Below are 26,380 nucleotides of genomic sequence, written 5' to 3'. Positions count from 1 at the left end.
TTAGGGTGATATTTTGAGACAAGGTCTGAGATATATCCGGGGGCAGAGTTGTGGATGGCTTTATGCCGTCTCTTATTTTGGGCCAGTGACTCACAAAAGGCAAAAGAGCTAAAGCCAAAGCATTAGTATTTTGCTGAAGGAGATCAGCAACAAAAGATTCCCAAAAGAATTACTTTCATTTTGTTAGCACTTTATTTTCATTAATTTTTATGGGTTTTCAATAGAAACAGGAGTCAAGAAATAATACTGCCCTTATCGGGCCCAAGATAAACACAGGCATACAAATGAATACAAGCAAAAATGATTAACAGTTAGTATATAAAAACCACCAAGCAATCTCATCAGTTACAACCTACCAGGCAGAATTGCAGTTGCTAGAAACCAGGCAGCACCTTCCTAAGCCCACCGGTTATTCCCCAGTATCGTATTGGCATAACCGAGGTGTCCAATTGGAAGAACAATGTTCTCTAGCTGGCCATACGCATAGAAATTTATTGAAAGAATCCTACTTTTGATTTCATTAGTTGTTAAAATCACAAAGCAATCAAAGATATAAAATTGTGGTTTCAAGTGACCACAATGAGAAAGGATTGATATAGTCACGTGGAACCCGGTGGACAAGTCCAATTGCTTTTGAACACATTACCCTATTTTTTTTTTCCTTTTTCATTAGAATCTTTCAATAAATATTACTGAAGCTGCCAATTTATTACCCCATGCACAGACCAATGTAGATTTTCATTATCGTACGTTAGCAATACTAACTGGCCAAATTTCGTCGATCGGCAGAACGGATTTTCGTTTGTGCAGTGTTTATGTTGCAATTGTTTCCGCACGAAAACAGCACTAATCCATCAATTTTTGGATGATTCAAAAATATTTTCCAGTCTGACCGTTCCAGGAAATTCGGCCGGTTGCACAGTAATTGTTCACTTCCCATCACCTTTATCCTGGTGATATTACTGTGTAAAAGCTCATGTCTTTGAAGTATGTGGGTTCTTTTTTTTTTGTACTAAAAAAAAATACAGAGATGGGTTTACTTTTATCCATAAAAATTCTGTTCTTGAAGAAAGCCAATTCTACTTTTTAAAATGTCAGATTTTACTAACAGGACCTTTATGCTCTCGATATCCTTCAATGACATACATAAGGGATGCGAAATACAAACATAACATTCAATTAAATGGAAGGACCAATACATTCTGCATGATGGCACAAGCTGAATTTATAGCTTCTGAAATTGCTTTACACATGACTAGGGCTTCTAATACAACGTTATAGCATTGTGATCAACAAATTAATCCTTCTTGCAAGCATTTTCTCACTCACTGACCAAATCGGATCTTCAAGTCTCGCCATTGCTGGCCTGCAGCCACGCGCTGTTTGGAAGGTCTTTCGTTTATTTAGCACAAGGATTTAATTAGAATCTTTCCTTTCATATCAGATAATAACTGCACTCCACTTTTATTTGTTTCGATTGATGCAGGCCTTTTACGCTTTTTTTTTTTAACGTTGTAAGGTTGGATTTGGGTGTACTGTGTGTCAAATTATTTCACTTTTACTTAAACATTTATGTGCTTGCGGATACAAAAGCGCACAGACTGTAGAAAAAGTTTATATTTGCCATTTTTATCAGTATTCTTGAGTTGGTACACCAGAATGTGCCAGCATTGATTTAGAAAAACAAACCCATAAAAACAAACTCATAATGTATGTGGAAAAAAAGGAAAGCACATCTCCTAGCTGGGAGGTGAGCGGATTATATGGGTGGGGCATGTGTTCTTTTTCTAATTAGAATTAGTGGGATTCAGATCCTGCAAGAGTTGTTATTGTTATGCACAATTAAAGGGAACCTAGAGTTAGGCAACCTTATCCTTTAAACAATGTGAGACAAGTTATTTGTGAATGATAGAGCACTTACAATCAGCATCCTGCAGTCGATATTTTACCTAGACCCACATTTCTACCCAGTGCACAGTGTCTTTGACTTTGTGATAGAGCTCTTCTTGCTCCTAGGCCATGCCCCCTGATAAAACCATCAAACCACACTATTATAACTTTCGAATGCCAATGTGTTTTTGCCTGTATTGTATTCTCTACCAGTGTCATAAATAAAGAATTATAAGAACAAAAAACTGTTATTGGAAACATTGCCAGGTAAAAATAAAGGAAAAAAAGCCAAAAAAATTTAAAACTAATACAGCTACGTCATCTAACGTGTTAAGCTGCAATATATTATTTTTTGGTTTTGGATTAACATATTTAATGTTACACCAAAGATTCTCGTGTGGTTGGTATGTAATGTTAAAAAGGAAAAAAAAAAAACTCAAAACTTAAGGGCTTTACTACTTAGCTGTGTCACAACAAAAAAGCATTTATGTGGTTTCTTTGTAGTCAGAACAGTTTACTCATGATTTTTTTCTTCTGGTAAATATCTGGATCTGCTCTGTTAATAGTGCACAGCACTGTATTGTGAAACATGTATAGGAATATTTGCTCTCTAATTAAAATAATTACCTTTCAAATTTTGGCCTTAAATCCCTGGTATTGATTCTTACTATTGCTTCTTGTAAGTAAGACTGACTTCCAAAAAGTCTAAAAGTTTACAAATAACATGCACAAACATTTCCTGTAAATGAGCTACACCCTTATGTTATGCACCATGTTTTGAGGCATTGTGCAAACACTTCCTTTTATTCAACCAAGATTAAGCCCCAGAGTTCATTACCTGGTATTTAAAAAATATTTTAGCACCCCACAGCATCCATACAACACAACACTTTTTATGTGAGCGGTTGTATACAGAGCAACATCTCACTTAACACAATTGATGTTTGCCTGGTAAAAACAATCCCAATCATAAGACCTATGGATGTATTAGTGGATATGCTTCAATGCTGCTGCAGCACTCACCCCAGGCAAAGAACAAATATAGAAAACCATAGGGTAAGAAAAGAAATGCGGAATCTTGTGACATATTAAACATAAAAAGTGTTATGTTTAAAAGCCTGTATATTAAAGCATTTCTATTGCACAGCTCTGCTTAGAGTTGAGACATTGCATGGTGCCCCAACACAAGATGGACACCTGGTATGGGTGGCTTGCCCTCCATTGTGCCTAATGTACTCTTTGCACAACCCCTTTAGATGTATGATCAACTGTAACATTCCATTCTAGTAGGGTGTCCTCAACCTAAACAGTTGTAAGTAAAGCTAAAGGAGATTACACATGCCATGACAAGGGACTTCATCACCTAGAAAGCAGTGTGTAACCAGGAAACATAGCCATTATCCGGACCCCAATTGCATTGTGTGGCTATATGTACTAATACCTAAATAAAGTCTCACGCCTTTTTAGCTCTTTAAAGTTCTATACCCCCCTCAAATCTATTTTTCACTATGTAGTGCTGCTATCTGCCTGGGGGGTTTAGACTTTTTTTTCTTTTATTTCACCTAGTGATCCAGCCAGTAAGTCTGTTGTTTCTCAATTATTATTTTTTGACAAACCAAGTTGTCCAGCAAAAGTGACAGAGACAAACCATTAACACTGAGGGCTAGTTCACACCAAGCGCGTTCCAGGAGCAGAGCAGTTACAGACCGGATCAATGTATTCCACTGGTATTTTGGGCTCTAGTTTACATCGCAGCGTTCAGTTCCAGAGCATGTAAAAAAAGTGCAGCAAGCCCTATTTTACCTGCTCTGGAACGCATGCCTACACATTAAAAACGCATGCAAGCGCACTGGAACGCACTGAAAGCCCATTTTAAACGTAAAAAAAAAAATCACACTTTTGTTGTTGTTGCAAAAACGGCCCTGAACGCGTCAAAAACACGTCAAAACACACTGCACTGTGTGCGCAGAAACCCATGCAGATCTGGTCTGCATTTGGTGTGAACAAGCCCTGACAGGGGGACTTATAATGGCTAGTTTATTCATTTATGTAAAAATATTATACCAAAAGAAAAAAAGAAATATTGCTGTAATTGCTGAAAAACTGTTGTGGCACCAGTTTGGTTTTAAAAGTCCAAATCTAAATTTGATAGTTCATCTGACCCTACTAGGGATGCCACCTGTCCAGGATTCACCCCAAACAGACAAGGGTAACCAAAAATTAAGATAGGGTCTACTGGCCCCCCACTGAAATTAGTCTCAACTGTGATATTTACATATGAGTGGGTGGCGCTAAATAAGCCACCACTCATTCTCCCAAAAAAATGTTTGTGTGTCGCTAGAGTGTTCGGGTTTTGCTTGAAGAAAAGGTGGCAACTCTAGACCCTACCCTCTCCACAGGTTAACAATGCTGCTGTCCGAGGGTGGCTCCATTGCTCCTCCATAGATTGCAGTCACTTAGTTAATGTATTCCATTGAATGACAAGAGAAGTAAAGCCAAAAAAGAAAATTGACTTCTCTTTTAATGTCCAAGGGCTTGGTTGATGAGCAGTTTAACGTCGCCATTTTTCTGGCATAAAAAAAAAAGCAAACTTAGGATTTTGTGTTTGTTTGTTGTTTTTTTTGTACATATTAAAAGGTCCAGCCTGCCAAAAGATACATAGGAGGCATCAATATGGGGTGACATACGAGATAACAAAATTCTGAAAACAAAAGGGGTACGATTCTTTCATAAGCCCATAACCATGTATTATTTTAGTGGAAGATGCAGATTAAAATATTAAAAAAATACTTTTGAAATTACATTAACATATAAAAAAATTTATGGGATTTACAAAATTAGGTTTACGTATAGGTCTATCATGTTACAGGCCAAAACGATATTTTACACATGCACCTCATATTGGATAGCAAAACAAAATGGGTGATTTATTGCTTAGTTCGGAAACCTGGTCTCAGCTGTTCGTCACTGCACTGCTGTTAATACAAGGATTTCATTTGTTAGCCATTAAAGTCCATCTAACGCTACTCTCTCCACAGGCTGAAATTGCTGATGCGCAAGAGTGGCTACATTGCTCCTAAATACAATGGAGTGAGTGTAGCCACCCTATGGCTGGATCACCAGGTGAAAATAAAGGAAGAAAGTCTAGAAAAGAAAACTAATGCAGCCACCACATTTTTGTTTTTGGGTTAACATACACTTTAATTTGCTGTGTATGTATTTGATTCAGGCAATCACATCCTTTTTAACATGACTTGAATAAAGGATTGTGACACAGAACTTAAAAAAAATAAGAAATCAGCAATATATTTTAACAACATATAAACCAAAAATGTCTGAGCTCAACTGGCCAAAGCTTGTCAAGCTGCTAAGTTTTCCCCATTGAAGTGAACTTTCACAGACAAAACAAAATGTTTAAAAAGGAGAATTATGAGGTGAGTGATTTTCACTCAGCCTCATAATCTGAGCCGACCTGTGACAATTAAACTGTCACAGGTCGGCTCAGTAGATCGGGAAGTGAGCGAACACATACCGGCGCTCGCTCACTTCTCGATCCTGTTCCGGCAGAGAGCCGTGACAGGGGAGGGACTGGGTTCCCCCCTCCCAAGTCCGATCCTCCAGCGCTGACTGGCGGAACAGACGGGGAAGGGGGTGGGTACAGCTGGCTCTACCTCTAGATAGGCAAAGCCAGCTGTCACTCACGCAGCTGGGTGGACACAGACATAATTGTGGGGATCCGTTCCGGCGTCTTAGTATACCGCGAGCTGCAGCTGTATACTGAGCTTTGGGTGACGGGAGGACGCTAGTTTGTGTCCTCCCGTTACCCTTAGGAGAACTATGGGGAAAAGCCCTGAACCCATAGTTCTCCTTTAGGGTTTGGTAACAAAGGATGACTATACCCAAAAACAAACAATAAATGAGTGCTTAGATGTGGTAGCTGCATTTATTTTCTTTTTTAGGCCAAGAACATTTAAGTACAGTAGAGAAAATGTCTGTTGATCTTGCCAAAAATACAGTTGTCTTGTCTCTTACTGTGAGCTTAAAGTGACACTAAACTCAGGAGTTAAATCTTAACAATGCATTCTAGTACCCCATTAACAAAAATGTTCAGCTGAGTGATACAAATAAACTATATTTTTCTTAATAGTAAAAGGTACTTGAATGCATTTTTAAGATATAACTCTTGAGGTTAGTGTCACGTTAATAAAAAGCTCAAACAACCTTATGTTTCTTCTGCAAACTACTAAACCCGTCAGGTAGACATGTTTGATGTCCAGCCAGGGGTGGCTCCGTACATTGATACAGGGTAGGAGTCACTCCTACCCTGTATCTATGTACGGAGCCACCCACTCCAGTAATTATGTTATTCGCCAGATTGCCAGGTGGAAAAAAAAAACAAAAGACAAAATGCAGGTACCTCACCCAAGCACTGTTAAATTGCAATATATAAAATGTTTGTTTTGGGACTTAGATATGTTATAAACTATAACGGTTCCAGTCTGATTGCAATGAAGCTTTGTATTCAGATCATCATGATCACCAAGGGCTATTTCATATAGCATCCGGTATTTGCAATTTTAACACCATCAATTTTTTTGTTGTGCAAAATGTGAAATGCATGCTAAATCATCAACACATTTTTATAAAAGGGCAGCTTAGAAAAAAATAAAGATAAATCTAACACTTAGAATGAAAACAAAAAGGATTACAGACATAAATACCTCTTACAGTTAGTAGAAGTACTGTATTAAAAGTACAGTATATAGTTTTGAGCTGTAGGCTAGTGAAGTTATGATGTGAGGTCCCCACTGGAAAATGTTGAACTGCTTTCAGTAAAGAAATAATTTCTCTTGACGCTTCTGAAGACTGCTTTTATTTAGCAAAGCCATCGGGAGGTCCCTCTCACTTGTTAAGTCACCAGTCTTGTTTGGTTAAAAGGTGCGATATCCCAGGAAGAGACCCTTAGGTACAGCAGCGAGCTTGCTTTAGAATAGTGATATAAAAAGCACTGCTTGGAGCAGAGCGGCGGAATCATTGTCAGGTGATAAAATAAACCCTTATGCTATGGAGCTGCAGACCTGAAGCTTGTACCCATAAATAAAACAAGGTTGCAGCTTTTATCCATATTACCTCTACTCAAAGAAATGCAAATTGCCAAAGTTCAGTCACACATTTTTAATTGCATTAGATCTTTATTACTTGATCTTCCAACCAACAGAATTAAATTGGAATATTACAGACAACTATATTTAGAGATCACCTATCGTTCTATAATAAACAGGTGCTAGGTTTAGGATTTTCCAGTTATCAAGCTTTTTGGAATTTTTTTAATGTAATATTAAAACCCCCTTTTGGCAATGCATGTTAAAAGCTCCGGAAGCTACCTACGGGACATTAAAAGGGCTCAGTACAGACCACAATCTACAGAGGCTTAAAGCCAATTTCCGTGCAAAGAAAAAAGTACCCCCGTACTTCAAGGGTTAAATGCTTGTTTATATCTAGGGGACTTGTTAAAAGCAGATTTCCTCACCTTATCTTTGCCCCCGCTGGCTCCCTTGGGGCTACTAGGCCGGCCCTGTGCAGCCTCTTTTCCCTTATGCTCCAGCGGTCTAAGGATCGCTGATGTCATCAGGTCTAATGCAGCTTCCACAAATCTTCATTAGACATGAGGAGGCCAAGGCTCATTGCACCAGCCAGAGCTGGAGAATAGGAGAGCGCTGACCACCGAGGGAGCGGGGACCAGGTAAGTCAGTCAATCTGCTTTACTCCAACCCTTACATTTATTCCTTGCAGTGCTGGATTTAAAGTAAACCTGCCATGACAGAAATAGGAGGGCTTCCGTCTAAAAATGTTGGTTGCCAGGATGTTATGATGATCCTCTGAATGAATCACTGACCTGGGCAAGTATGCAAGTAGTCAATGCTTTCCTTCAACTATGAGACAAGACTTGCAATACTTTCCATCCAACTTTAAGTATATGCTCTTTTCTCAGACTGCATATGAGCTGGTCACACCTTGCTTTCCCCGGGGTTACCTTCTGATCCCGGTACATACAGACAAATACAAATTTGACAAAATATGTGCCTAAGTAAATGCAGGTCACTGACAATCTATTAGCCATGGAATCCATAAAGCTTAGATGTGTCACTAATTAAAGCCCTGCTCACATGTCTGTGGTTTCCAGCAGTACAATACTGGTGGGAAATTGTACAACATCCTAAGAGCTGTTATGCTGCATTCACACCTGAGCATACTTGAACCATGTTTAAAAATGTAATGCAAACTCCACCACTTTGCAATGCATATACTGGTAAAGATAAAATACTTATGGACAAATATAAATAAAGTTACACCCCAGGAATCTTTACATTATTGTTAACCCATATACAGGTGAAACTTGAATAATTAGAATATCATGCAAAGTTCATTTATTTCACTAATGCAATTTAAAAGGTGAAACTAATATATGAGATAGACTCATTACATACAAAGCAAGATAATTCAAGCCGTGATTTGTCATAATTGTGATGATTATGGCTTACAGCTCATGAAAACCCCAAGAACCCCAAATCCACAACCTCAAAAAAGTAGATTATTACATGCAATCAATAAAACAAGGATTGTACATAGAACAATATCGGACCTCTGAAAAGTACAAGCATGCATATGTACTCAGTACTTGGTTTGGGCCCCTTTTGCAGCACTTACTGCCATTACTTTTGCACAATATTCTAATTATTCGAGTTTCACCTGTACCCCTGCCACAAAAACACCAGATGAAATCATCAACAAGAGCAAACAGGTTCTCGTTAAAGCATGGTGGCTAGTAGCATATACTAATTTCTCCTTTGCTCCCACGATACTTCATTCAGCCATGAGAGAAAAAAAAAAAATACCTAGAACTTCTGAGTATGGAGTAGCATATGATTAGACCTGCCGGGTCACATAGGGGCAGGAAGACCGTAAGCCCTGTGTAAGCTTCAATAGGAGATCTGAGCTTACACAAAGTTGTCTTTCCTCGCTCCTAGTGGAGGGGGGAGCTATATATGACATTTGGGAGATGGGGGTGGGAGGCAGAGACAAGCCCAGTAACCTTGTACAAGGACAGAGTGCAGCAATGATAGGTTTTCATTACAGGAAATATCTCCACAGAGGCATGCCATGCTGGGTACTATGTAAAGAAAAACTACATAAAGCATGCCAAGATTCAAGCAAGAATCAACATTGTTTTCAGATTTAAAAACTTGCATTACACATGTTTTTATTTATTATGTTAAAGTAGTTTGCCAGCCTAACTTGGACAAAGCTCACCAGTCAACATATACAATGTTGGGTTGCATGCATTTATTTTTTGTGAGCTGCCGTATTATCTGTGCTGAATCATCAAATACACTAAATACAATTATTCTCAAAACAAAGAGAGGAGTTACAATTAATTGCTGAATAATACTGCATTATGTACATTGGAGCATATGGAGAATTACTATCACTTCCAAACAAGCAGAGCAGGATGGACCATGCATACAGCAGGGTGTATACAGTTCAGAGCAGGGCACATAAAAGTGTATATAGTGGATCAGAACAGAATTGTACTGTCCAGGACTTGCAATGTATGCCGCAGCACAGCAGTAATGTATAAAACGGTGTATTTAGTTGGTGGGTGTGGTATAAACTGAGCTACAGTAGTAGCGAGTATATAGGACAGTTCATTTATTGCGGTCAGACCTCTGCTAAAAAAGCTGAAGATAAAGGAGGAATTCCACCTTTCAGCACAAGAACGACCCAAAGCATACTTTCAAATCAGCAAAAGAATGGCTTACCCAGAAGATCAAAGTTTTGGAATGGGCCAGCCAGAGCCCGGACCTGAATCCAAATGAAAATCTGTGGCTGTGCCCAGGAGAGGTCCTCACAATCTGACAGATTTAGAGTGCTTTTGCAAGGAAGAGTGGGCAAAGATACCCAAGGCAAGATGTGTCATGCTAAAAGACTCCTCCCCCAAAAGATTGAATGATGTCATCATTTAAGTGAATTGCACAGATCATAGGATACATTAACGGTGGGGAAAAAAAATTAGAAGTGATTTATCTTAGTTTGATTTTTTTACATCTCAAAAGCCTGGCAATTTTACAGGGGTGTGAATTTTTATATACATTGTGTAAGCACATATACAGTGGAAAATGTGGAGTATATAATGTACAGCAAAGTGTATATAGCTGAGCAGATTGGAGTACATAATGTACAGCATGTAGAGGAGAACAGTGAGGAGTATATCATGTACAGCACAGGATAGACATCTGAGCAGCGTGCAGCATACAATGTATACCACAGTGAATACAGCTGAGCAGTGTAGAGTGTATAATGTACGACACAGTGAATACAGCATGCAATGTGAAGTGAATGATGTACTGCATACTGTATGTACAGAACAGTGTATTAAACTTTGCAGTGTCCAGTATGTAATGTGCAGCACTGTGTTTAAACTGTAGCATCACAAGTAATGTACAATAAACGTAAAGCACATTGTAATTGGATAGTGTACAGTAAAATATACATATACAAAAGCCCTATACCTCTATTCTAGGTACAAGTAGAAAGTGGCAGAATTAAAGTGATATTAAAGTGAAAAGGATTTTAAGCTATTTCAAATGCTGATGAAATCACTTGCAATGGATGCTGCTTCTTGATCTTTAAAAAGTTTTAGTTTCCTGCAGAATCAGCTGGTCCCCTGAGGACTGGCCCTGACTTCCTGTTTTAGAGTGACTCCTTTCTCAAGCAGAGTGCTAGGCAGTCACCATTGCGTGTGCTAGTCAGCTGTGTGTGTGTCTCCACAAACACACAGACACAGCAAATCAAGCTACCCCCCTGGCCCCCTCTCCTCCCTTCTCTAAGCTAGTAGATAAACAGTTACTGGAGTCTGCACTGTCCTTTGTGATCTGGTACTGGACAGGAAGTCCAGGGAAGCTGAGCCGAGAAACTTGGAAGCAGCTGTTTAGAAACATGATGATTGGAAGTGTTTGGACAAAATCTAAAGCAATGCTTTGCTGGGCAATGCACATTTGCTTGATCTGGATTCATTATTGAAAAAAGTTTGAGAGTTTAAATACTACTTTAAGGCATTGGACAGAAAAGCAATGACGACAGAGGGTGCAGACGGACTCCATAAAGCTTTACCTTTGCTTCTTGTGCCTGTTGGAAGGCAGAGCCATCTCTGTCTGGAGAAAGTGCAGAAAAAGTGTTCCACTTTACCTACATTACTTTGTGCATCAGGCCTGGAGTGCTCCTTTAACCAGTTGACATCCGCGGTGTTAAACCCCCTTCCCATCCAGGCCATTTTTCAGTATTCAGCGCTGCGGTACTTTAACTGACATTTATTCCGTCATGCAGCGCTGTACTGAAATGAATTTTATACCCTTTTTTGGGGACAGATAGAGCTTTCTTTTGGTGGTATTTATTCACCACTGGGGGTTTTATTTTTTTACTATATTAAGGAAAAATTACCGAAATTTAAAAAAAAAAACAGTTTCCCCTATATTAAATGATAAAACATTTATTATTACCCAATTTTTTGGTAAAATATAAAAGATGGGGTCACGTCGGGTAAAAAGACACTAAACATGTCAAGCCTTAAAATTGCGTGCGCGCGCGAAACCTCAAAAAACGATAATACCCAAAATTGGCCATAGGCGACGCTTTAAAAGCTGTTACCGCTCATCAGTTTAGTGTTATCAGTGATTGATGGCCCTAAAATGATTGCTCTCACTGCGACGTTCGCGGCGATATGTAACATGTGTAGCGCAATTGTAATTTTTGCGCGCTGGGGCACCGGACGCGTATTTACGTTTATAGGCGCGTAAACGTGGGGGTGGGGGAGTTAAACATTTTGGGGGGGTTTTTTCCCCTTTTTTTATATGTGACTTTTATTTTATTTTACTTTTTTATGTGTTACTTTTATTTATTTTTTATTTATATTTATTTTTTTTGCACTTATTGGTATTGCTATTATATAGGGGGATAACAACCCCCTATATAATAGCAAAGGCACACTGACAGGTCCTCTTTATGGAGATATTAGGGGTCTCTAGGACCCCTAATATCACCTGTGGACCCCAAAAGAAGCTGATGAAGCAGAGATCTGCTTTATCAGCTTCTTCTCTCTGGCTATAGCAGCCAGATGACTGACAGGTGAATGCGGAAGTGATGTAATACACATCACTTCTGCATTCACAGCCCGGACGGGGATCAGCAAGGAGCTGATCTCCCGTCCTCCTCCTCCTGACACCCTCGGAGCCGGTCCTGGGATCCAAAATGGGGCAGCGGATCCCGGGAATCAAGGTGAGGGGTCAGGGGGGGGGAACCCGGAAGCGCCGACCCGGCAGTGGTTAAGGGTACGGTGCCGCGAACGAGCACATATAGGCGATCGGCGGGCTATGGACCCGCTAATCGCCTATATGTGAAACACCCGGTAACGGGTGTGTGCATTGATCGTGTCTTTTCTGCCCGTGCGTGCCCGCTAGGGGGCGCGCGCGAGCAGAAAAAAATTGCTGATGCCCGCAGATGCTGCAGTGCCGTCCGTCCGTTTTTTTACTACGGGTGGACGGCAAGAGGTTAATCAGTTATGTAAACAGTTTAGTTAGATTGCTACAAATCCTATCATTCCAGCCATCTGATTTTATACTTGGACAGCACTGCTATCTCCATTTATTGCTTCAGGGTAGACGAGTTACTTTTGTTACACTTGCCAGTAAGCCATGTCACGTTCCGCATCATAAGAAATGTTCTAAGTTACAAGCAATGTATTCAACAGCCGCTGAGATGTAACAGCAAGGCTGAAACTTGTTAAAAACATAACTACAAACATCAGCATAACTTTGCCAGCATTGCCCCGGCTGCAGCTTGGAAATCTTTACAATTTTTCTACTTAGTAGCTGGCCCTACTGAGGTGTCATCTCACCATGTATATTATCACAACACTTAAGATATTGTGATCACACTCTTCAAATAAATGAAAGTGTTTGCCATGAATAGGGAGGGCTACTTTTATTTATTTATTTTCCTCTATGCTCAACACTTTGCAATGATATGATATGCAGGCGTTAAAACAAAGAGCAGCTGAGGTGGAGGACTGTGCTAAGTGCATAGGAGCACTGAGAAGGATGCAGCGTCATTGCAAGCTGCCAGCAGGGTACAACGTGTTAAAAAGGTTAATTTTCTTTTTCTTGGAAGCCTAAAGTGTCTCCGAAAATCAAGACAAATGCTGTCCAAATACAGCTGTTGATGCTGACTCGTAGTAAAAAGAAAGGTGACATTACCGGGCTTTTTTTTTTTATAGCTCTACAAAAAGGTGCAACCCATAGCAACCAAAACACATATTTGACAGACTACAGTGAACCAAAATCTGGTAGATATAATAAAGATATAAATATTTTATCTCGTCTTGTTAACCACTTGATACCCAGGCGCTATTTTAAAAATGCTGCTGAGGTTGCAAGTCTATGTGCCGGTTTAAAGCTGAACTTCAGGTAAAGAGCTCAATACATTGATTACATACATATACAAGAGCTGTTTTACCTGCCAAAGGGTTTGTATTTTATTTTTGTCTCTCCAGTTCTGGCATTTACACAGCTCTGCCACACAGCCAGGTGGATGACACCGCTTACAGATAAGAAGCACAGTAGTATACTTCTTACATCATGCCTGCTGACTGGACAGTTAAGGAGCAAATGCAGACTGAGTAGGTCATCTGTTCACTCACTCTGACCCTAACTGACCCTTCCTCTTCCAGTCTGAGTTCTGCTGTATAGGGGATTACAGGTGACCAATACAAAATCAAATTCAGGTACTTATATTAGCTGCATTTAAAAAATAAATAAATTGAATGATTAATGAAGATGTACATTAATGTGCACCTATGAGTTTAGCTCTAAAACTGGAACGGTTTTCAGTGGTTACATGGATTTCCTGCAGGTATAATGTTATTACCAATAGATGTCAGTTAAATCTGAGGCCCAATACTAGGAGTTCTCTGATTGGATGAGGGGCAGTGACTTATGCACAGCCCCTTATTCAATCACAGAACACCTGGAGCAAAGAAAATCTGGACCAGTTGTGCATGCCAACCAATCAGCATTTCTCTTCAGTTTGTTCAGTTAAGATTTGAAAATAAAAGAGAGAAGCTGATTGGTTGCTATGCACAACTGCTCCAGTTTTGATAAATTCCTCTCCTAGTATTTATTGAAATAACAAAATAAATGCCAGGTATCCTCTGAATGACTGCTATACTCCACGAGCAACTCTCTGTGTTTTAACAGCATGGGGAAGTTGCCAAGCATAGCAGCTGTAGCAGGGACCCGAAAGACACTGCAATTTACTGTAGTATCTGCAGCTACTACAGTGTTTTACAAGATGCCCATAGCCCTGCCAGTGATCACATATTTGTGTAAGATGGATTTGTTGATCAGGAAATCCTAGGAGAAAATGTCATGCAGTCTGTGAGGAAGCTGAAGCTCGGGCGTTATTGGACCTTCCGACAGGACAATGATCCCAAGAACACCTCAAATTCAGCCAAGGCTTGGTTGAAGACGAAGTCCTGGAAGATTCTGCAGTGGCCATCACATGACTGGAACCCCATTGAAAATCTCTGGAGGGATTTGAAGAAAGCGGTTGCAGCTCGCAAACTGAAGAATATTAGTCAACTGAAGGCCATAGCTCATGAGGAATGGGCTTAGATTCCTCAGGAATGCTGTCAGAAGCTGTGATCTGGCTATGCATCTCATTTGCAGCAGGTCATATAAGCAAACGGGTGCTCTACCAAGTACTAAAGATGCTTGCCATGAAGAGGTTAAATACAAATTGTGAGACTGCGGAAGTCATTAAAAGTTGCATTTTAAGTTCAATTTGGGGAAACCACTTGAAACATTCATTGTGTTGATCTATTTAAATTGCTTTTCTTTGATTTGTTCATTGCATTATATGCCATGGTGTATGACCTGTGACATGAAACAGTCTTCCACAACCTAACCTTAGTAGCAGAGTTTGGCTGTTCCCAGTGTTTAGCCTCCTACAATTTCAGTTAATGACTGTGTTTAAACCTACATATGAAACCTACATATGAAACTGATGATTAGTAGCACCTGCTTGGTATAATTGGTTAATCATAGACATGACTCGAATCCTACTCGAATCCCTGACTTTCTACAAGTGTGCAAGTGTAAAGCTGGCCATACACTTTACAACCATCACATGACTTTAGTCTTGCGATGGTTGTAAGGTAGGTAAAAGCTTGTACGATTCGCCCATCTTGGACAGGGCGATCATCGGGCGATCATAAAATAAACGCTCCGCTGAGGGGAGGGCTTCCGATGACTGCAAAGCTGAGCGGGCAGTGTGCGCTTGCGCACACTGGCCCGTGCGGCATTTCTCTTACGAGCACGCCACAAACCCGCCGAAAATCGTACGATTTTCGTCTGGTTTTCCAACGTGCTTGTAAGACAAAAGACGTATGACCGTACAGTAGAAACAGTCGAACGCCTCCCATACACCTGCCGATTATCGTACGATCGCAGGATTTCCCGCGATTATCGTACGATAATCAGCAGGTGAATGGCCACCTTTAGAATCAATGCTGGTTTGAAGCCAAAGGGTAATCACACCAAATATAAATTTGATTTAGCTTTGTCTTTTGTTTACTCACCTTGCATTTTGTAAATTGATCAAAATAAAAATATATTATTCTTCTGTTCAGGTGTTATACAAAAAGGTTGTCCTCTAGGGGGAAGTGCTGATAGGGCTGGATTCTTGGAGGTAACAAGCCCAGCTGAAGTTAGCTGGCTTGTTAGGGCCTCTAGAAGAAGTCCCAGCCTCCTAAGAGAACAGCCCCACCCTAGAACCAGACTGGGTGTCTGGTGGACTGGGGAGCAGATCGCCTGTGTGGCAAAAGAGCAGCCTGTGTGGCAATCCGCCTGCGTGGCCAAAGAGCAGCCTGTGTGGCAATCCGCCTGGGTGGCTAAAGACAAGCCTGTGTGGCAGTCCTCCTGTGTGGCGAAAAGACAAGCCTGTGTGGCAAGCCCTTAAAATACAGCCTGTGTGGCCAGTGGACGTTTTTGTTAAAGGACCAACCTGCAGTTAGCGAGACGGGAAAAATGTTTTCTTTTTAAAATGATACTTTGCTTGAAAACCCCTGCGCGGGAACACCCGTATTTGACTTTTCTTTTGAGTTGCGATTGAATAAAAGTGGGCAGGACGCCCTAAAAAGAACTTGTTTACGCGTGGTGAATATTTGCATAACCCGGAGTTTAGCTTTAAATACAAGTGGCATGACTAATGTTACTTGAATCTTGGTGTGATTTGTTTATTTTTCCCAGATCTGTGCAGCAATTCAGTGTGAAACTTTGCCTCTGTGCTTCCTGTAATAGAAGGGTCACTGCTGCACTCTCTCCTTGTGCAGGGTGGCTGATCTGGTATCTGTCCCTCCTGTAGTTTTCTGCAGGGGGCCTGTAGTGGGTGGACCTATTGGGTTCCACTCTCTGCACTGGCAAAGTGCAGCACAGTGATCATGTCACCACAATATTTACAAAATAATAAAGTTTTCAAAGGAATTTAGTGCACATAAAGTGGATTTATATATTTTGAGTAAAAATGGTAATAAATGTAATATAATTACAAGTAATAGCGTAGAAGTGGTGGCTACAATCTTGTGCCTTATCTCCTTTTTCCCTTTTCATTTGTTGTCAGTTCAAATCCATCTTTTAAATGTATCTGCAAGCTTCTAGGTTCATTTGGTTTATCAATTCTACATACACTCACCGGCCACTTTATCAGGTACACCTTGATAGTACCGTGTTGGACTTCCTTTTGCCTTCAGAACTGCCCTTATTCTTCGTGTTGGAATGTCGGAAACATTTCTCAGAGAGTTTGGTCCATATTGACATGATAGCATCACGCAGTTGCTGCAGATTTGTCGGCTGCACATCCATGATGCGAATCTCCCGTTCCACCACATCCCAAAGGTGCTCTATTAGATTGAGATTTGGTGACTGTGGAGACCATTGGAGTACAGTGAACTCATTGTCATGTTAAAGAAACCAGTTTGAGATGATGTGAGCTTTGTGACATGGTGCATTATGCTGCAGGAAGTAGCTATCAGAAGATGGGTACACTGTAGTCAGAAAGGGATGGACATGTTTAGCAACATTAATCAGGTGGGCCGTGGCGTTTAAACAATGTTCAATTGGTACTAAGGGGCCCAAAGTGTGCCAAGAAAATATCCCCCACACCATTACACCTCCACCAACAGCTTTCATGTTGTTTACGTCAAATTTCTGACTTGACCATCCGAACGTCGCTGATGAAATCGAGACATCAGACCAGGCAGCGTTTTTTTCAGTCTTCTACAGTATTGTCCAATTTTGGTGAGCCTGTGTGAATTGTAGCCTCCCTTTCCTGTTCTTAGCTGACAGGAATGGCACCCGGTGTGGTCTTCTGCTGCTATAGCCCATCTGCTTCAAGGTTTGACGTGTTGTGGCTTCAGAGATGGTATTCTGCTTACCTTGGTTGTAACAAGTAGTTATTTGAGTTACTGTTGCCTTTCTAGCATCTCAAACCAGTCTGACCATTCTCCTCTGACTTCAAGGCATTTTCGTCCACACAACTCCCGCTCACTGGATATTTTCTCTTTTTCTGACCTAATAAAGTAGCCGGTGAGTGTATGTTGCCTACTCTGGTAGTGTTATTACTATAAGTGGAGGAGTGGGGAGTGCAAATTTTTTTTCCAGTTCATACAGAACAGTTTCTAAATATAAATGATGAACTTATATAAAAAGGTAAAACAGTAATGGTTTAGTAACAGCTAGAGTGCTTGAACTTGCATATTTGGCATAGAAGGAGTGCTTTCATATACTGTTTGTTGGATTTGTAAAAGAATAAAAGCAGATTCCAAAGCTTGTGACAAAGCTAGCATGTCTTTAATTTTGTGCCAGATCAAGGTTGATTAGTTTGCTATGTTGCAGCCTGCAGTGTGCAAGCGCTCAGAGAATCTTTAGCGGGTGCATGTAATGAGCCAGGAAGTTGAGAAGATGAGCCTGAGAATGAGATTACACACTGCCGTGTATTGTTCTATGCTGGGTGCGTGAACTGCTTGGAATTGTCATAGTAATGCACACACCAGCCTGGCCTAGACTGATCATGGTTCAGTTAACATCAGTGAATATCTAAGACCTCAGACTCAATTAATTCTCACCTGATTAGGATCAGTCTGATATTCCAACTAAATCAAGACTCCAGTCAAGTAGAAATCAATATTTCTTATTTTACTTTTAAATCACACTTATAAATAATAAAACCTCTGCCTCTTCGGTTAGTCGCAAGGCATTTTTCTTTTTTTATTATTAATTCTACTGCTATGGCATGCATGACAATTGATTAGAAGGAATTATCTTAATTTGAGCAGGAGTATGTAGAAGAATGAGATTCATTTAAATATTGCCAGATGAAACAATATAATTAAAACCGAGTGTGGGAGGGGTGGCATTGTTTTTCGACTTCTGCTCTTCCAGGGTCCTGAGCAACAGATTTTTGATTGGTTTAGCTTATATTGTATATGTATTTCAGCATAAATATGGAGCCCTCATTCTCCCTGTTTTAGTTTCAAAAGGACATCCAGAGCATGGGATCCAAAAAGATTCCCACCAGGTTTATTTAATGTGTCAAACAAAGTGCAGTAACACCAGCAACCAAAATCCAAATGAATCTTTTGCTAATTTAAGTTCAGTAAACTGCTAAAATTCTTAGTGAGGGCTTGTATTAAAGCTCATTTACTGCTTTTTAAGAATATGTAAACACTTCAATGCCTATAGCCTGCCAACAGTTTCACTTTAAAATTTATAGAAGGGTATATAAAGTAATATTCAAGTGAAAATGTTTTAAGTCATTTCAAATGCTCATTAAATCACTTACTGCTGCTTCTTGATGTTTAAGTTTTAGTTTCCTGCAAAATCAGCTGATCCCCCGAGCACTGGTCCTGATATCCTGTGTTAGGGTGGCTTGTAGGGTCCTATGGAGCCACCCTTTTGCTAGTAACAAGTCTGCATCTTTACAAACAGAACGGCATTCCCCTCTTCTTCCTTTTCCAAGCTAGTAGATGGACAGCTGCTGGAGACTGTTAAGTCCCTTGTGATCTTGTACTAGACAGGAGGTTCCGGGAAGCAGAGCTGAGAGTGTTGGAGCGGTTTGGAAACATGATAACTGTAATGGCTTTAACTAAATAATTTGCTGGATATTGTATATTTGTTTGATCATTTGGATTAATTTTTGGAAAAAAATCTTTCATTCTACTTAATAAAAAAAAAATAGTGCTGTAAATCAAAATCCATTGTCAAGATGAGCTCCACAGGATCACAACAAAACAGGTGATAGGCCTATCATATTCCCATGTTAAAGTCATATATTGTTTATTCATATAATTATTTGCCAATGTATACCACGCTCTCTAAAATAAATGTGGAACTCCAATAGAAACCCTTTTAAGTCTTGATAGAGCAGAGAAGGTTTTCTTCCTCTGCCACGTTTTTACTATTGTCTTGACACCCACAGGGACATTTTCTCTGCTTCACCAGAATCCACTATTTTTTAGTAGGTTATGCACATAAGCATATGAAGAATTCACTCTGTATGGACTATGCCCACATGTGTAGTGATTTTGTAGCAAAATATAGGAAACATCAGTAGATTCCATTAGTGAATCAAAAGGTTTAACTGTGCTACAGTGAAATGCATCGGTAAAGTTCCCTTTTGCTAAATGCCACCAGGGTTTCTAACTGCCATGCAGTCTAAATAGGTTTCCCCTCCAAGTCTGATCTGGACTAAAAGAATCCAAATGCTTCAATCAGATTAAAACAGGAAGCTGAAGTCTGTGTGCATTTTATACAGCTGCGAGGAGTAGAAAGTGGCCAAGATAGGGCTTAGGAATAGGAAAGAGTGAGATAGGTCTTGCAATGTTGTCTGCCCAAGAGCCAGACGCAGTCAATTGAAAGCATCTACTGAACCATAAGAACTTCCTTCTTACAAAATACTGATTAAGTAATCTTTCATTGATGGGTTGGTGAATGTATTACTTTGTTTTCTCTTAGAATAGGGCAATTGCATCAGAACGCTCTGTATGTCTGTGTGTACATCACTGATATTTTTATGTACATATTTATTCAGTGGGACTGAATGAAAAGGGACCTGCAGTGTTTAGCCAGTTATATTTTTCCTAGCCTTAGAGTGATCCTGGGGGTCATTCAATCTGAGGACATGTTGTGGCAAAGAAGAGGTACTATTTTCTCTTTGTAAAACAATCGCCTTTTCTTTTAGAATCAGAAAAGCTAATTTTTATATCTTGTTTGTAAAAATGTCCATTCCTTTGAAATGGCTGTATTTATTAAGACAAACAGTTGCCTAGACACTATAATACCACAGAAGAACTAGTAAGTCCACCTCACAGTTAAGTTTATGACTCTTTTGGCCAAAGTAACAAGGAAGAAAAAAAGTTTTGAGTGGACTTCCACTTTAACAATTATGTATGCATATTAATACGCCAATCAATGCTTATGAAGCCACCATATAAATGATTTTTTTTTTTTAACAGGATCATCAAGGAAAATCCTTTACTATAAATAATAGTCTTACCTTCTGACTCCGGATTAATATGGTTTTATGCAACTGGGTTAGGATACCACATCAAAACACTACAACTGTCTTTTGGCTATATCGGTGTACTGAAATCAGTTGCATGAACATTAAATGCTCTGGGAGAGGATTAGTACTTGCTTATTGATCAGTGGTTATGAACTCCATTCCTTACAGACCAGATTTTAGCTTTCTAAAAACTTGAGGCAGAGTAACCATCTAATGGAAGCAATACTAAATAGAGAAAAGAATGATAGGTGGTAATAAATGATACATTCTCTATGAATTTATTTTTTTTATTTTTTTCAACTTCTCTAGTATTTGCTCAACCTACTACACTGGAATCCTTGTTACTAGGTTCCAACCCATTTAATTAAAGGGCTATAAACCTCATAAGCTGGAGGTGAAAACCTTCCCCACCCCCTAGGAGGAGCGCTAATGAGAATGATTATGATGGGTGTAACCCCAACAGTCAGTTGGTAGCACTAAACACCAAAGCCAGTCCACAGGTCTGCAACTGAGATTAGAGCTTTACAGCTTTTCTCATCAAAATGCAACCTAAATTTAGAAACACACTGAAACCAATGGGCTTCCCAGGTTTGGTTATTCTGCATGGAAAAAGTTAAGCAGCAATGCTCACTTTTGTAGCGTCAAAGCGGTTTAGGGGGTACAAATGCTTAAGTCATTAAAATTCAGTGGAGGAGGTTTTCACTAATGTCATGTATATAAACTAAATTATCCCTTATGGGAATCCCTTTTCCTTCACACAAGATAGTAAATTGCATAGACAAGATAATTCACTATTTAAAGAAGTTATTAGATCATGGTTAAACATCTGTATATTGGGCACAGTTACACACCATAATACACAAGATTTTTCTGCAAAGTATATGATCCCTTTTTAATACTGCCCACTGTCTGGTACTTTGCAAAAACTATAAACACCTTTGAAGTCAACATTTTTGCATTTCTTGGTAGTACGAAAAGCACAATCAATAAAATCATTGTGAGAGATTATCAAACGAAGTGTGCTACTTGTAAAATCTGTCTGACACAGAATTGTGTAAAAACCAGATTGAAGAAAATAGGTCACCAGCACTCCATAAGTTAAAATGAATGAGTCCTTTTAATGGACAATGATGTCACAGAAATCCAACATGAGCCGACGTTTCGGGGCCACACAGGGTCCCTTCTTCAAGGCAAGAGATGTGACACACATCTCTTGCCATTAGGTCACATCTCTTGCCTTGAAGAAGGGACCCTGTGTGGCCCCGAAACGTCGGCTCATGTTGGATTTCTGTGACATCATTGTCCATTAAAAGGACTCATTCATTTTAACTTATGGAGTGCTGGTGACCTATTTTCTTCAATCTTGTGTTTTGCACAGTGCCATCCGTGAAGTTACTTCGAGCACCATTTATTTGATTGTTGGCCGGGACTGCTGAAAGGTGTGCGGAGGGCACCTCCATCAATTGTGTAAAAACCAAACTGGTATTTACTTATTAGAACAGAAAATGAGTTATGTGACTATAGAAGTGCTAGGCTACACAACAATAATATACCAAGTTAAATTTTACATTGTATAGTAAAAATAAGTTTTAGCACAGGAAAAAAATATAAAAAAAAAGGCGCATTAAAGTTGAACTCCAGAAAAAACAGCTAAATCCCCATATGAAATACATAAGCGAGAGCCGTTTTACCATCCAAATAATTTGTATTTTTGTACCTCCAATTTGGATATTTACACAAAAACCATCCGCGCAGCACTGTCTAGCAGGGCAGGAAACATGATGTTCCTCAGTGGGCCTGAACTGAACAGTAAATATTTGCTATGTTATAGGGAACATTTTGAAGTGGTTATTTTGCTTACACAGTGCCCTGACAAAGCTGCCATTGGTCTTGAGTTTCTCTTCAAAATTAGCAGTGCAACTCCTGGTATATAAAAGGTGCCTAGGGACGCATGTGCTTTCATCCCAATTGCATTATATCTGCACAGTGAGATCTATGGCCCTGTGACTCTGACTGTTAGCCTAATTTAGCGATGACCCTAAAAGGTGCTGATCACGGTTTTTCTTGCTGGAGGCTCTGTAATAAAGGAAGCAAAGCATTGTCTCTACCAAGAGGGCTACCTTTATTGAAAAAGTTGACAACTTTTTCAATAATCGATTATAATCGATTATATCGATTAGTTGTTGCAGCCCTACTCTACACAGAGATGCAGTTCAGTCAAAAATAGGAAATTATCAGCATCAGGAAGACCACAGAGAAACCTAATATACTAGTCCACTGACTTTCTTGCCCATAGCTTCCAGAGTACAAGTAGAATTGAAGCCCAAACTTTTTTTTTTTTTTTTTTTTTTAAATAGTTTTAGACAGAATAAGGGAGGGTTTTAACCCGTTAGCATTTTTTTTTGCCATGGGTGCCCTATTGGGGACATTTCCAAAACAGAAAGTGAGAGGAAACCTTCTAAAGCAAGGGGAATTCCTGGAGGTCAGCAGGGTCACCAGATCTAAAAACCCTATCAGAAGATTTCCCTATTCCTGTTCTGAGGACAACCCAAAATTTCTGAATTCTTTCACTTTCACCAGGACAAAAAAAGAGAGGGTCAAATTCTCTAAAGGGAACACAAGACAGCAATAAAAAAAAAAAAAAACTGACGGATTGGAACACCTTTCTCCACTCTATCCAAAACTAAAAGAAAACAGTTTTGGCTTCATTTGCACTTTCAGTTCATCCAGTTCTTTTTAATTACCAAAATGCAACGTTTCTCTTAAAAACAAAAAATTCAATTTCTATGCTCCAAATGCCTGTGTGAAGCCAGCTAACATTTTGAAAAAATGGCTGTGATTTCAAGGAAGGCTATCAGGTAAAGTGTGCACAGAGAAGAAATGTGGGCGAGTTCCTCTGCCACTTCCCAGTGATGTGTGCCTGCCGGTAAGTTACATCTCCTATGATTCCAACTTTTGCATATTATTACATGGGAAGGTTTTACTTCATGTTTTTTGGGGGGATGCTGAAAATATTGGGGGGATTTCAATAAAGGCTTAGCACCACTTCTCAGGCAGTACCGATATTTAAATGGTCTTGTGTCAAATAAAAAAAGCCCTGTCAGCAGTTTCCGTATCCTTACCAACATGTGCAATAAAATTCAGGTAGTTCCAAATTGGGCCCCTAAAGAATTTGTTGCTATAGATGCAACAGATTAAAAAAATAATTACCACCAGCTTACACATTAGAAAACTGAAGTAAATAAGATCAACTCTGATCTGGCATTTAGAGAGATGCCAGTGATTAGAGTGGGGAATGTATGTATTCGGAAACTATCATGAATGTGACAGCTTCCCATTCACTGGTTGCTTGAATGAGACAGCCGACAGCCTCTATGTAACCAATGATGTGGATGAGTGGGCGAAGCCTGATGGGGAAGCTGAGCGACTAGTTCTCCATCAGGTCCATCTCCCCTGTGACTGACAGTAGCAGGCTGGCTATGGGCTATGTAATCTGCCTGCTGACTATAAAATCTACCAATTGCCCATTGTTCATCAGCAGTTTCCAAAAGGTACATGAATCTGGGGCAAGCACTGACATTTGTCGTGCACATGGACAACAGATTTCTATAGAGTGTCATAGACTCACTTTATGAATTTTACTGCTTGTGTTTGTACAATCAATTTGTGGAGAGCTCTGTGCATCCTCCCCTCTAAAGGCACTCCCCAACTTTCAAAAGCAGACTTGTAGTAATATCAACTTCCATCTCATGCAAAAGTCATTATGTACATTTTTAAATGTACAATGCTCCATTCCCCAGGCAGAACCTCATTTTTCAGTTCTCCCACCCTTATATAGAATTAGTTAAACCTATATGCAACATGGTGACACAAGATTGACACATAAGTAAGCAATATTAAAAATAATACATATTTGCCATTGTTAGCATACACTTTTTCAGTAATATGATTTGCGCCAACAAGCTTGTCTGCACCGCACAGACTAACAATACTTGTGAGGACAAACTTTTAGGGCAAGTATGATGGTGATTGAAGAAAAGTAACTGTAGTTCTCCAAGTACACAAATTCATAAAAAAAAGTCCCTTTATGGGTTTCTGACTGCATGGTTTCTGCACTAAACATCCCAGAGATGAACACTTGCCCTAGCCAAATATTTTGCATAACCAACAATGCAGCAAGATTACTTAGAACTTCCCTTGGAGAACCAAAAGACTGTTTCCAGAGATATTACAGCCAGGATTTCTACCAAGATATTCCTACTGGAGTCCTTGAGAGATAAGCCAGTGTACCACTGAGCAAAGCAGAATCACCCCATAATTTACATGTCAGATTTAGGTGTGTTTGGGCTTTAAAATAATTCAGAAACCTTTGTCACATGCCGAATGCAACCTAGTCCTTTGTCAGTTTTTTCGCTGTCCATTATTATACTTCTATCTACGTAAATCCAATTCACAAGCATAAAGCAATAGACAAAAAAAAGCTGCTCTTTGTTATACAGTATACTGATTCAGAGCACAAATACATTATTTCTGTAATGTCATTTTGAAGACGTGAGCATGTATGGTAAAAGAAAACCTGTCAGCTTGCTGAAATTGATATTCATTAGGGTACTTTTACCTGAATAGGGAACATTTGGGCTTTCTGGTCTTTATCCTAGCCCCAGCTGGTTATGGTAGAAGGTTAAGACTTTACCATATTCTGTTCAATTCTGTTTCCTAATTAGTCCTATGAATCTATAGCTGTGAGCACCAAGTGTCCAGGCTCAAAAGAAACTAATTAATGCAAGCAAATTAGATCAACTCCAAGGATCCAACAGCCAAACTCTTAGTTAAATGCTCCTTGTTAATAGGAAGTGTAGCTGTCAATAACTGCTGTTGGTGGCTTTAATGAGGCCTGCTTCTTTCACTGAAAGTCATTTCATGTCTCTTTGTCCTTGTAAAAGCTGCTCCTTCCCCTTAAAAAACACCCTACATAGTAATGGTGGTGTTAGTACACTCTCTCTCCCTCCCTCCTCTCTTAATTCTGCTGATAAGCTGGGTTGAGATGACATTGAAAATCAAATGGAATAAAAGTTCACTCCCAAATTATATTTTACATGCTGCTGTAAAAACCTTGTACTAAATCGGCCTGATCCTTCGGAAGACAGATACACATCTTCTATGAATGATTTATTGTAATTTTTTTTAACTTTATAATAACTTTACAATATAAAAGGATAGAGCAAAGCTCTAATCTTAAATGACTCAAATATAGATACATTTACATATAGGTGCTAGTGGTCTGCTAATTTATATTCAACTACAGACTTTTCTTTTCCCTTTTCAGAAAACTAACATGAACAAGAAATTCAAGATTCAATATTTGGCTGCAATCATCTTTACAGAAAATACATACTTTGGAACAGATTTAGATAGTAGTTAAAAAAAAAGGTTTAACTTATTTTTTGAAGTGTGTATACACTGAAATTAAGATTTTATTGAAGTGTGTTTAAAATACTTTCAATTGCCAACATCACAGATAAAAATGAATGAGGACAATGAGGAGAGATCAAGAGATATTGGTAGCTGAAGCTATATGCAAATCTCAGTTTTTCGTGTAGAAACCTAACCATTTACGTAATCTGCTTCCTACATATCCCTAGTGATTAATAAAGTCCCTTACATTAAAGGGCAAGGAAGTCTTTTAAAAATAAAGGCAAACTGATCACTAAAAAGAAACAAAAATCTTGGAACAGATCGTTAATTCTTACCAGTGCCACCATGCCTCGCTCTAATCTTTGCTCTCTTGCAGAGCTCCTTGGGTCAGTATTATCTTCAA

The 26,380-nt window shown here is 39.4% G+C and overlaps 1 protein-coding gene across 2 annotated transcripts in view; it reads right to left on the bottom strand.

Moving 5' to 3' along the window:
- The window catches only part of CMC1 (C-X9-C motif containing 1), a 45,056-nt gene that overhangs the window by 4,344 nt on the left and 14,332 nt on the right, over nucleotides 1-26,380 (bottom strand). The window lies entirely within an intron of this gene.

This window comes from Nanorana parkeri, unplaced genomic scaffold (assembly GCF_000935625.1).
Source record: "Nanorana parkeri isolate BGI_ZX_2015 unplaced genomic scaffold, ASM93562v1 scaffold675, whole genome shotgun sequence".
Taxonomy (NCBI): Eukaryota; Metazoa; Chordata; class Amphibia; order Anura; family Dicroglossidae; genus Nanorana; species Nanorana parkeri.
Note: the sequence above shows the minus strand (reverse complement) of the source record. Positions and strands in the feature narration are given on the sequence as shown.